Source organism: Rhea pennata, unplaced genomic scaffold (assembly GCF_028389875.1).
Source record: "Rhea pennata isolate bPtePen1 unplaced genomic scaffold, bPtePen1.pri scaffold_26, whole genome shotgun sequence".
Classification (NCBI taxonomy): Eukaryota; Metazoa; Chordata; class Aves; order Rheiformes; family Rheidae; genus Rhea; species Rhea pennata.
Window position 1 is genome coordinate 1301242 of NW_026907677.1, and position 11149 is coordinate 1312390.

An 11149-nucleotide genomic window follows, 5' to 3' on the forward strand; every position below is an offset into this window, starting at 1 on the left:
ACCAGCTCTGCCTGCTCCCATGCTCCCTCCACCCCACACCCTGGGGGCAATCAGAGCTGTGGGCACATCCCCCTGGGGAGGGCATTTCCCTCACACCACTCCCTCCTGCTGCTGTCCTTGGGGACACAGGTGACGCACACAGAAGTGCTGCCTGCGCTGGCAGAGGTGACTCAGGGAAGGGGCTTGCCCCTTTCCATCGAGCCTCCCCTGGCAGGGCTAGAGCCTGGCAGCAGCGCCTGCAGCAACAGTCTCCCCCTGAACCAATTAGCTGCAGAGATGCTGAATCGGCAGCGCTCTGTGGGGCTGTGCAGGAGCAGTCCCAGGGCAGAGGCAAGGCCAGCTTCCCCCACGGCCAGGCAGGAGGGTCTGAATGGAGTTTTCTGGGGAGGGTCTGAGGGCAGCAGGGCACAAGGGTGCTGTGCTTGTCAGGGACATGGCATGGGAGGAGAGGGCACCCCAGAGCACACCCCCCGTCTACGTATGCCATGTGTAAGGGGATGTAGCTCAGTGGAAGAGCGCCTGCTTTGCATGCAGGAGGTCCTGGGTTCAGTCCCCAGCATCTCCAGCGAGGGCTTTTGTGCCTCGCTGTGTTGTCTTCCCAGCAGATATAAGGGTGGTGGAAGTCCCGTGGGTGAGCCTGGGTCTGTGATTGGGAGGCTGCTTCCTGCTGTCCATCAAAAGCCTCATCAACTTCCTCTTCCTGATCTGGTGGCCTGTTGTAAACACCTACAGCAGTGTCTGCCATGTTAGCCTGCCTAGTCATCCTCACCCATAAGCTCTGGACTCACTGTTCATCCACCCCTAGCCTTCCATGATGGAACGAGTGACTGGGGAGATAGCAGGAGAGCAGTGGAGGTTGTCTCCCTTTACTTCAGCCAGCCTTTCAACACTGTCTCCCATAGCATCCTCATAGGCAAGAAGTGTGGGCTAGATGAGTGGTCAGTGAGGTGGCTTGAGAAGTGACTGAATGGCAGAGCTCTGGGGGTTGTCATCAGCAGTGCAGAGTCTAGTTGGAGGCCAGTGATGTCCCCCCAGGGCTCCGTACTGGGGCCAGTCTTCTTCAACTTAGTCGCCAGTGACCTGGACGAAGGTAGAGAGTGCCTCCTCAGCAAGTGTGCTGACGATAATAAACTGGGAGGAGCAGCTGATACATCGGAAGACTGTGCTGCCATTTGAGAGACCTGGAGAGGCTGGAGAGCTGGGAGGAGTGGAACCTCATGAAGTTTAACAAGGGCAAGTGCATGGTCCTGCACATGGGGAGGTATAACGCCATACACCAGTGCAGGCTGGAGGCTGAGCTGCTGGAGAGCAGCTCTGCGGAGAAGGACCTGGGAGTGATGCTGGACACTAAGTTGACCATGAGCCAGCAATGTGCTCTTGTGGCCAAGAAGGGCAATGGCAGCCTGTAGAAGGGACGATTGAGAGGGGATCTTATCAACGTGTACAAGTACCCGAAGGGAGGGTGTCAAGAGGATGAGGGTCACACTCTTTTTGGTGGTGCCAAGCAGCAGGACAAGAGGCGGTGTGCACCAGCTGAAACACAGGAAGTTCCACGTGTGTGTGAGGGAAAACTTCTTTCTTGAGTGACCGAGCACTGGAAGAAGCTGCCCAGGGAGGTTGTGGAGTCTCCCCCAACATTCTCTGAATCTGTGATTTTCTGATCCCGTCAGTGCCCCCCACCCCCTAAGTCTGGCCCTGGACAACCTGCCAGAACCATAACTTCTGGTAGGGCAGATGTAATGATGGAGTGGGGCAGCCACAGATGCCTGTGTCCCTTCTTGAGTCCCTGGCCAGTGCAGTACCAGCAGGGTTTGGTCCAGGTCTGTGTGGCCCCTTCTCGTCTCAGTCGGCCCCTCCTGGCCCTTTCTCTTCCTGGCTTTCACCTTGAACAACCAGTAGATATTTTAGGAGGACCCAGAGAGTGGGGAGCAAGTGGGGCAGATTGGCACTGTACTAGAGGTCCTGGTGCAGAGGAGACAGGGAGGAGCCACCCAAGCTGTGGTCCTGGCTGTGGTCAGTGACAGCTGGGAGGGCTGTGGGTGCTCCTGGGTGCCAGGTGCTGCTGCGGCACAGCACAGGGCTGCGACGGAAACCTTTTGAAGCAAAGGAGGACTCCAAAGCAAACACCCCGAGTGCCCCGTTCAGCCCCATCCCGCTGCAGGGTTAGCCCTGGCCAGGGCCCTGGGGGTGATGGGGGCCGTGCCTCTCTGTGACACGGGCTGTGGTCACAGGAGACATCCTGTGTCACAGCCACAGTTGCCCTCCCCCACCCAGACCCGGCCTCTCCCCACATGTCCCAGTGAGGCTGGTCTAGCGCAGGCGCTGGGGCTGCTCTCGGCACCTCTCTGCTGCCAAGAGCTGCCGAGCCTGAGCAGGAGCCAGGGAGCGGAGGTCAGGGCAGTGTGAGGTTGTACAGAAGTGTGCAGGAGGAGGAGGAAGAGGAGAGGAGCTGCTTCCTCATCACCTGCCACTGCAGGGGTGACCCAGAGCACGCAGGACCAGGATGGAGCTCTGGGACGCTGGCCATGGGACACGGTGTGGACAGGGGGTGCCAGCACTCCCCAGCTGGGGTAAGGCCTTCCGGAGATCCTCCTCAGGTCTAGCAGGGATCCTCCCCAGGTCTGGCAGGGTATTGCCTGGAGGCAGTGCCCACCTCAGCCCCTGTAGGGAATGGGGCCTGTTTGGGGAGGGGGTGCTCTTGGAGGACGCTTGCACTGCTCATCCTCTGGCTGAGGCAAGTACGGAGCAGCTGAGAGCTGCCCCCAGAGCATGACGGGTCTTTCCCTTCTCTTCCAGAGCAGCTTGCTGTCTGGGAAGGGGTGTCTGACTACACTGTGCGGCAGATGATGCTGAACCAGGTGGGTGTGCCTTGCGGGGCCTGCCCCGGGAAGCCTTCTCCTGGAGCTTGTGTGTCTGTGGGATGACTTCTCTGCTTTGACTGGTAGAGTTGAGAGGGTGAAGAGGAGGGGGATGAAAGCATCTGGAAAGGTCTTCCAAAGAAGGGCCCCAAGGTTTCTCCAAAGCTTTGTCCAGCGCTTTGTCTGTCCCCTTTGTACAGCAGGATGGAGCAGGGCACCGAGCACCATCCACACACCCTGACAAGTGCCCGGCCTGTCCAGCTGCCAGTCTCATCGTTCTTCTCTTCCTTCCTGTTTGCAGGGAGTCCGAGTTATTCGCCTTGGCACATTTGACGTAGTAACCGAACAAGTCAGTGGTGGGAAGCGTGCTCTTCTCACTGTTCGCAGGCCCGTGTTCCATCTGTCGCGGAGTATTGCAGAGCTTCCCGGCCTCGCCTATGACATGGCCTATGCTCCTGGTAAGAGGAGAGGCTGAACCGCTTGCTTCCCCTGGGGACATCCTTGGGGTGTGCCTAACTGCTGGGCAGCAGTGACTGTTAGGAAGCTAGAATTCCTTCAGCAGCTGTGGAGAACAGCTTCAGGGGGTTTTAAAGCACCAGGACAACATCATGCACATTACAGTCACACTCCCTCCCTCCCAGACTTGCTTTCACAGCTGGCCACAGGCCAGATGTCGTGGGGCTGCTGCTTCTCTGCTACTGACTGCGTTCCTCTTCTGCTGCTTCCCAGGTCATAAGCTCTCCAAGCCCCTCAAGTACGCTCACATAGCCTCGGCCCTCTCTGTTCCTCGGAAGACAGTGGAGGCGTGCATAGAAGAGACCATGCGGCTTTTCTCCCGCTGCCTGCAGAGCGGGAAGAACGTGGCCCTTGTGCTGAAGGGCCTTGGCACGCTTGTAATTCAAGGAGCAGCTGTGAAAATGAGGTTTTGCAGGGACTTTCTGAAGAGGCTCAATGGGACAGAGCAGCTGCTCGAAGCTCTTCTCGCGGTGAGTTCCCCATTCCTCCAGCACTACCTGTCGTCCTCTGGAAAGCACCAGTGAATGCAATGCTGTCAGCCTGCTGTGACCTATCCAGGTGCATGGAGAATCCCAGCTGAGAGTAATGCCAGCTCCCGGGACAGCCGGTCTTGAGCGTCCAGAGGACTTGGCAACAAGGACGGCCCTGGGAATAGCTGTGCTGGCTCTGCCCCAAAAAATCATCCAGCCCCAGAGCTCATTTTCATGTGCTCCAGGGAAAAGTCCCAGAAAAGGGCCGGTCCTGTGTGCTTTTTCCCAGGAGACTTCCCTCCTGACAGAAAGCCATGGTTTAGTGCTGCTTTGTGTCAGGACCACATCTGAACCCATGTCTCCGTGGACTGTGTCTGGGACAGTAAGGCAGCGAGTTCAGCACTTTCCCCTGATGCTGGGTGACACTATTTCTGCGTGTCCCTTTGGGAGCTCGGCCTGATGCCTCCATGGGACATTTTTGCCCTAGGGTGGAGTGAGGGCAAGGGAGTGATCCTTCCTCCCCTTGCCTGGGCCAGCGGGCATGTGAAGCAGCTCTGTGAAACCTCTGCTGACCTCAGTGCTCTCCGTTTGCAGCTGGAGGGCCTGAGTGTCTTTCATCTCTCCCATGGGGCAGCTGCTCAGAATATTGGATCCCCTTGGTCCTCTTGTTCTTTGGCATTTCTACCTCTGTCTCCAAGTAGGTTTGTTTTTGCAGGAATCATTGCTCGCCCCACTCTCTGGACACGAAGCAGAGGCTTAGGCAGACCAAGGCCCCTGTGCGACCAGAGCCCTCTTGCTGCTCTTGCTGTGCTGGTCTAGTTGTGCTGAGCAGCTCTTGCCAGGGCCCTGGAGTCTCGCCACCATGAAGGGCGTCTTTCTGTCCAAATGTGAGCATTTGCACGCTGCTAGTGATGGCTGCAGCATGTCGCAGAGAGAGTCGTTGGAGCCCAGTGGCCTTGGCCAGGTCTCTAGTGCAGCCCCGTCCTTCAGCGTGGTCCTTCAGGTGCAGCAGGAAGGCTGAGATGTGAAAGGAGGCTGAGCTGAGCCTCCTCTCATGGGTTAAGGCAGAGATGCAAGCCGGCTGCAGGCCAGACCTCTGCACTAGGCAGGACCTGGTCTCCTGACTGCATCTCTCGATTCTCAGCCTTGCAAAAAGCCTGGCAGTCTTCTCACCCTTTCTCCTCCATTTCCTGTAAACTGCTCTGCTGCACAACTGAGGGGCCACGGAGAGGCGCAGAAAAATTCCATGTTTCAGAGGCAGCTGCTTCTCTGAGCAGTGGGAAAGTGTGCTGCCCTTGTGCGCCCTGAGACAACTGTCTTGGCATCATCTCTCGTGTGTCTCTCCCCTTTGCAGATGCCAGAGATGAGGGATTCAGTCCTCTCAGGCTCCGAAACTGCTGCTTTGCAGACCCGTTCTGGTCGTGTTGTCGTCTTTCCTGAGTGAGTACATTCACTTCTTAGCCCCGGCTGGCCAAGCCAGCAGCTTCTCGGGACTTGTCTGGTAGCCCTGTGTTGCCAGTGCTTGTGAAAGCTGCTCAGGAAGTCATTGGAGAGGAATACTTTCCAGTGTGGATCAAAGTGCAGGTTCCTGCTGGTCACTGGCTCAGGATGTTTTCTTGTCTTCTGTGAGACATGCATGAATCAAATGTGTGCTGAACATGTTGTCTTGGGTCAAATGTCTTCTGTGGGGAGGCCTGTCTAGGGCAAAGCGAAGCCTGTGCGCAGTGGGGTTGTGGAGAGCTTTGTGCTGGCTCCCATCCTGCTCAGTGTTTTGTCCCATTAGTTGTCTGGGAGATGGTGGTTCCTTTTTGCAGAGGCACGGAGATGAGATTTGGAGAGCCTGCAGGTGATACGGTGGGTGAGAGGGGCATTAGAACTGGTGCTGCCAAGCACCCCTTCTCACAGGAAGGCTAGGGAAGCTCTGCAAGAGGCAGAGAAGGAAGCTCCTGCCCCTGCAGATGCTGGAGGTCTTCAGCATGTCTCTCAGCTTGCTGATACACTCCTCCAGCATCTGGCATGTTCTGCCTATTGTGCTTTGGACAAAGAGGGGCTTCTTGGTAGCTCCCTAATGCCCCTCTGTCCCCATTATGGACACAAGGTGCAAAGGAAGTGTGGTGCCCTCCCTTTAGACTGGCATCTTTTTCCTCTTTCCAGGTACAATGCTGACAGTCCATCTAGAAAGCCCCCTGTGGCACCTGCAAAGCCCCCGCAGGAAGAGGAGAAGGCAAAAGAGGACACCAGGGCCAAGAAAGGTAATGGGAACGCTGGATCCTGGCAGGGGTTTGTGCCTTCTGCTTCCGTCCTCTTTGGCCAGGCAGTGGAGGCAAGGCGACAGTGCCATGGCTCAGGTAGCATCAGGAACCAGAGGTGACGCGTACCCAGTACGGGACATCTGGAGTGATTCCTGAGGGAACACGACCTCCCGGCAGCCCAACACTCCCAGCTGCAGCTGATGCCTCCCAGATAAACTTTCCCCCTTTGCCACGGCACTCAGTGGCACCCTGGGGTGCACTGCAAAGTGCTCTTGCACTGGAGGTGTTGGTGCAGAAGGGAGGCAAACGTGAGCACTGTCCTTGTGCAATGTGAATCCTAAATTGTGCCGGCAGCTGCAGTCATGGAGAGGCAGAGCTATTTCATGGGACCAGTGAGTTGTCATTGAATGAGAAAAGCCCCTGAGAGTAGATGGGGAAAAACAACAAGGCAGGGAGAAGGCAGTGTGCGGAAGGGCCAAAGACCACCCAGGGAAGAAGGCCTAGAAGGAGCCACCTTGAGGCCTCACACTGTTATCACAGGCTGGAGCACATCTGAAGAGCCTTCCCGTTCCAAAGGCCTCCTCAATGCTGTCCTGAAGTGTTTTCTTCTCTCCTGCTTACAGGAAATCTTCCCGCCAAGCACCTCCCCCTCAGAGCGAGGCATCCTCCAGCCAAAATAACAGCTCCCACGAAGCAGAAGGGGAAAGGGAAGAAAGCAGAGGACAACGCGCCTGCTGGCAGGTGAGAGCCGTGGAGGAATGGGTGAGGGTGAGCCTGTAGCGTAGTGCGTGTCTGGGGGAGATGTTTCCTCTGCACACAAGGTTCACAGCAGCTCTGAATGTCCTTTATCACATGCCCCGGGGACTCCTGAGCCCTTGATGGCGAGAATGCCTTGACAGCCCTGACCACTTTCTTCTTCTCTGACCCTGCGTCTCCAGGAACAATCTGTTCTCCATGCCTAAGCACAGGGCACTGGGGACCGCCAGGCCATTTGTAATACATTTGGCAGGATGGGGTAAGGGTGTCTCTTGGAGCCTGTCTTGGTAGAGAAGGCTGCTCCTCTCCAGGCTGCATCCAGAGCAAGCCCGTGTCTGGGCACGCTGAGCGTTCCTGAGGGCACATCCTGCAGCCCTGGGCGTTTCAACTGGGGGTGGTCTCTGTCCCTGTGGGTGTGAACACAGTCAGCGGAACCCATCTCCTTCTCTGGCAGAAGGGCCTTGTGCCGCAGAGGCAGGTGCCCAGCCGGTGAGTGCAGGACGGAGACCCAAGTGCCCCTGTGCTCCCAGCACCTGCCCACAAGGTGTCTTTTCAGGGGGCTCCTGGCCATCGCAGGCAGCTGCTCAAAGAAGGTGGTGCAAGGCAGGAGAAAGGGCAGTGCTGAAGCCATGCCCCCACCGGAGAAACTGGTGAAGAAAATCCAGAGGTGGCCAGGACAGGTGCGTGCTACAGCCTGAGGTCCTGCTTGTGCCATGGAGACGTGTGGAAAAGCGCAGTCCTATGGGCAGTGGGTAGGAGAGATCCCTGCCTGCGTGTTCACTTGGCCAGTGACCAACCACATCTGGGCCTTGCTTGAAAAGGTGCAGGTCACCCGCTAGTTCTGGAGGGCATTTGTCCCTCCGGCATTCTCAGGAAGCACCTCAGAAGCCCCTCTTTGGCCCTTTTTCCCGTGGGAAGGTACCTGCTGGGCCTTTCAGGGAGAGGGCATGGGCAGTTTCCCTTTAGTTCTGTGATTATTGAGCTCATTGGTGAGATCCAAACTGGGATTTTGAGACCTGCCCCTATGAGCTTCGGGGCGTAAGAGCGCTGCCGGGAAGGCTCAAGCCAAGCGGCAGGAGAGAGGATGAGAAATGCCCTTTGCACCCTGGGAAAGCACAGATGCCAGCAGTCCTCTTTGCCGTTTCTTTTCTGTGGCCCTCCAGGTGGAATATCACTTCCAGATAATGGGCGAGGGCGTTCTTGTCTTTCCTCCCATCTGAAGCCCTGTGAAGATTTCCCCTTCTGGAGTCCTTGGCTGGAGACCCAAGCAGGCAACAGAAGAGAGAAGAGTGCTTTGGGAGAACTCCCCTGGAGAAAGGCTGGCATTTCCTCCAGAGCTTTTTTCCAGAAGCATCTGTAAGAGGCAAGGACCCATCAGGAAGGGGGCTTCTGCTTCCATTGACAAGCAGTTAGTCTTCTCCAAATTTCCTTTTTTTTTTGGGGGGGGGGTTATTTATTTCTTAATAAAACTTTTCCTGAACATTGCACAGAGATTTGACTTTTGCGTTTTCTGTCCCCTCACGACCAGCTCATGGCACCAGTGCCTCCATCCATCCTCCCCACTTCCCTCACCCAAGCCTACTCCCCCATGTGGCTGCCCAGCCCTGCCCAGCCCAGCTCCAGCTCCCCGTCCCTGCACAGAGGGAGAAGCCCTGCTCCTGCCGCCCCACAGCAGCTCTTGCTGCTGCTGAACCCTGCTCTCCCAGCTGGAGCTCAGCTGCGTCTACCACCCACTGCGTCCCGCTGCGTCTCCAGTCTCAGCCTCTCTCCAGCCAACAACTCAGGCCAAGGATCAAGCACAGGCTGGGTGGAGAGCGCTGTCCTCTCCACCCACGTTGTGCTCAGGGCAAATGAAGCACTGTCCCGGCTACAAGGGTCTCTGGCAGAGCCGCCTGCACAGCAAGCAGAGCTCTGAAGTGCTCCCACATCCCTGCATGGTCACGGCAGCAGGGACTCAGCTGGCCCCTTTGGCTGCCCCATGGCACTGCTCCCTCCCTTCTCCCCATTCAGGAAGTAGAGGTACAGACATGACCACTCAGCACGGGCACACGCTGGTCCCTCTCCTGTCCTTCCTACCAGGGATGGGCATGGCACAGCTCAGCTCAGCTCAGCTTCAGCAAGACACACATGCATCCTCCGTGCTGCTCTCCTGGTCCCCTGCCCATCCCATTTGGTCCAGAAGGACATCCCCCAGGAGCGTGCATGTGCTAGCCTCCAGCAGATGCGCTGTCCCACAGACACCTGGCCAGGGCTGGACCTCTGGAGAAGTGGGGAGGGGAATTTTGCCTTTTCCCTCTGGGTTTCCCACGTCAGTTCCTGGGAGTGGAAAAGAACATTCCCTGCGAGCAGGGGAGGTGCAGGGAGTTTGCCGCTCATGAAAGAGCAGGGAGGTGTACGGAGGTTGCATCACATGAAGGGGCTGGTGAAGACGGGGCCATGAGATGCTTTGGGAACACTCTTGGGTTCCATTTGTGTCTGCTGAGGATTGCCTTTCTGCTCTTCTTTGAGGAGGACAGAGGGCAGAATGGATAGCATTCACTAAACCTTGATTTATTGTCTTTTAGTCCTAGCAAAGGGTGTGCCTTCTGCTTTGTGCTGATCCTAAACACTTCTGATTCCTCTCCCCGTTCTCTCCCAGTGAGCCTCCTCACCCCCCCCACCCCCAGCAAGACCTACCTCTGCACACACACACAGGGGTGAAGGGGAAGGTCAGTGGCACCAGCCCAGCAGCCGTGACCCCCCTGCTCACAGCAGCCCTGCCTCAGGACACAGGTCCTTCCCTGGGCCCTGGGCCTTCCCCAGCCTCCGTCAGACCCCTGAGGTTCCCACTGCTTTGTCTGGGATCCTTCCTGGGGACTGTGAGCAAAAGCCAGGATGCCGAGCAGCACAGTCCCCCAGGCACCCCACCACAGGGGCACCGTCCCTGGGTGGACTCCAACCAACAACCTTTCTGTTTACAGCCGAACGTGCTGCGTGCTGTGCCACAGAAACCCCCCACCTGGGGTTGTGCCGGGGGCTCCAGTGTCAGCACTGTCCTGGTGGTGTGGGCATGGGAACGTCCCTGAGCACAGCCCCATGCCCAGCCCCAGGCAGGGGGATGCTGCCCTTTGCACATGGCCGGGTGCTGGCGGGCAGCGTGGTGCAGGGGGAGGCCTGGAGCCTGGCTGAGGGGTTCTGGGCAGCTCCCTGCCCAGCACCAGCTCTGCCTGCTCCCATGGTCCTTCCACCACACAGTCCAGTTCATTGTGAAGGGGGTGCTCTTGGAGTATGCTTGCACTGCTCATCTCTTTGGTTAGGCACGTGCACTTTGGAGTGTGTATGCACACTGTGGGGTGTGTGTATACTACGGTGCATGTGCACACTTTTGAGTAGGTGAGCACTTTGCACGGTGTGTGCACACTCTAGTGTGTATACACATGCTGAGTTCCTTCTGCATTTTAGGTGCTGTCAAACCTCTCTTTGCCCTGAGGCTGCTCTCTCCTGCCCAGCCATGGCCTCCGAACACACGTCCTGGTGAGGCCGGGGGTGGCCAGGCACTGCGGCTGCTCTCAGTCCCGCTCTGCTGCCAGGAGCTGCCAGGCCTGTGCGGGAGCTGTATAGAGGAGGCTGGGGCAGTGTGGGGCTGTGGAGAAGTGTGCAGGAGGTGGAGGAGGAGGAGAACAGCTGTTTCCTCATCACCTGCTGCTGCAGGGGTGCAGGTCCTTCCCTGAGCCGTTCACTGGCCTGCGTCAGACTCCTGAGGTTACCACCGCTTTGTCATCAGATATTCCTGTGCTGGTCATTTTGCACCAAAGGTTTGGGAGAGGCCGAAGGCAGCAGGCTATTGCTGAGGCCTGGTGAGTGCCTTGCCCCCAGCAGCTCAGCGGGCTCCCATGGGACAAACCCTGTCTGAAAGGGGCTTTCAGAGCTGCCCTGGGATAGCTCTTTCCCTCCTCCCCTGCCCCAGGGGAGAAGATGTGCCCAGCTCCAGAGTGATCCCCAGCCCCAGCATGCCAGAGGGAAGCTTCCCTCTCCCAACCCACCCTGCTGGTGCCAGTCCAACCTCCAAGGCTTCAGCACAGACCTCCAGGAAGCTGGAGCTGCCTTGGGCCTCAAGGCAGTCTGGTGGCAGGAGGGATAGGCATGGGCACAGCAGCAGCAGTGCCAGGAGCTAGGGGAGGAGCAGGGCAATTGGGGTGGAGACCCCTGCCCTTGGCTACATAGCTGGGACACTGCATGGCTGATGCCTCTGTGGGCAGCCAGGCTCCAGGTTCGGGGTGGATGGCAGCTTGAGGATCATAGCACTGGGATTTTAATG

At 57.7% G+C, this 11149-nt stretch overlaps 1 non-coding gene across 1 annotated transcript; it reads left to right on the forward strand.

Annotated features, from left to right (window-relative positions):
• Positions 1–493: 493 nt before the first annotated feature.
• Positions 494–565, forward strand: TRNAA-UGC (transfer RNA alanine (anticodon UGC)). Its single transcript has one exon. It is a non-coding gene; the product is annotated as a tRNA-Ala (tRNA).
• Positions 566–11149: the final 10584 nt, after the last annotated feature.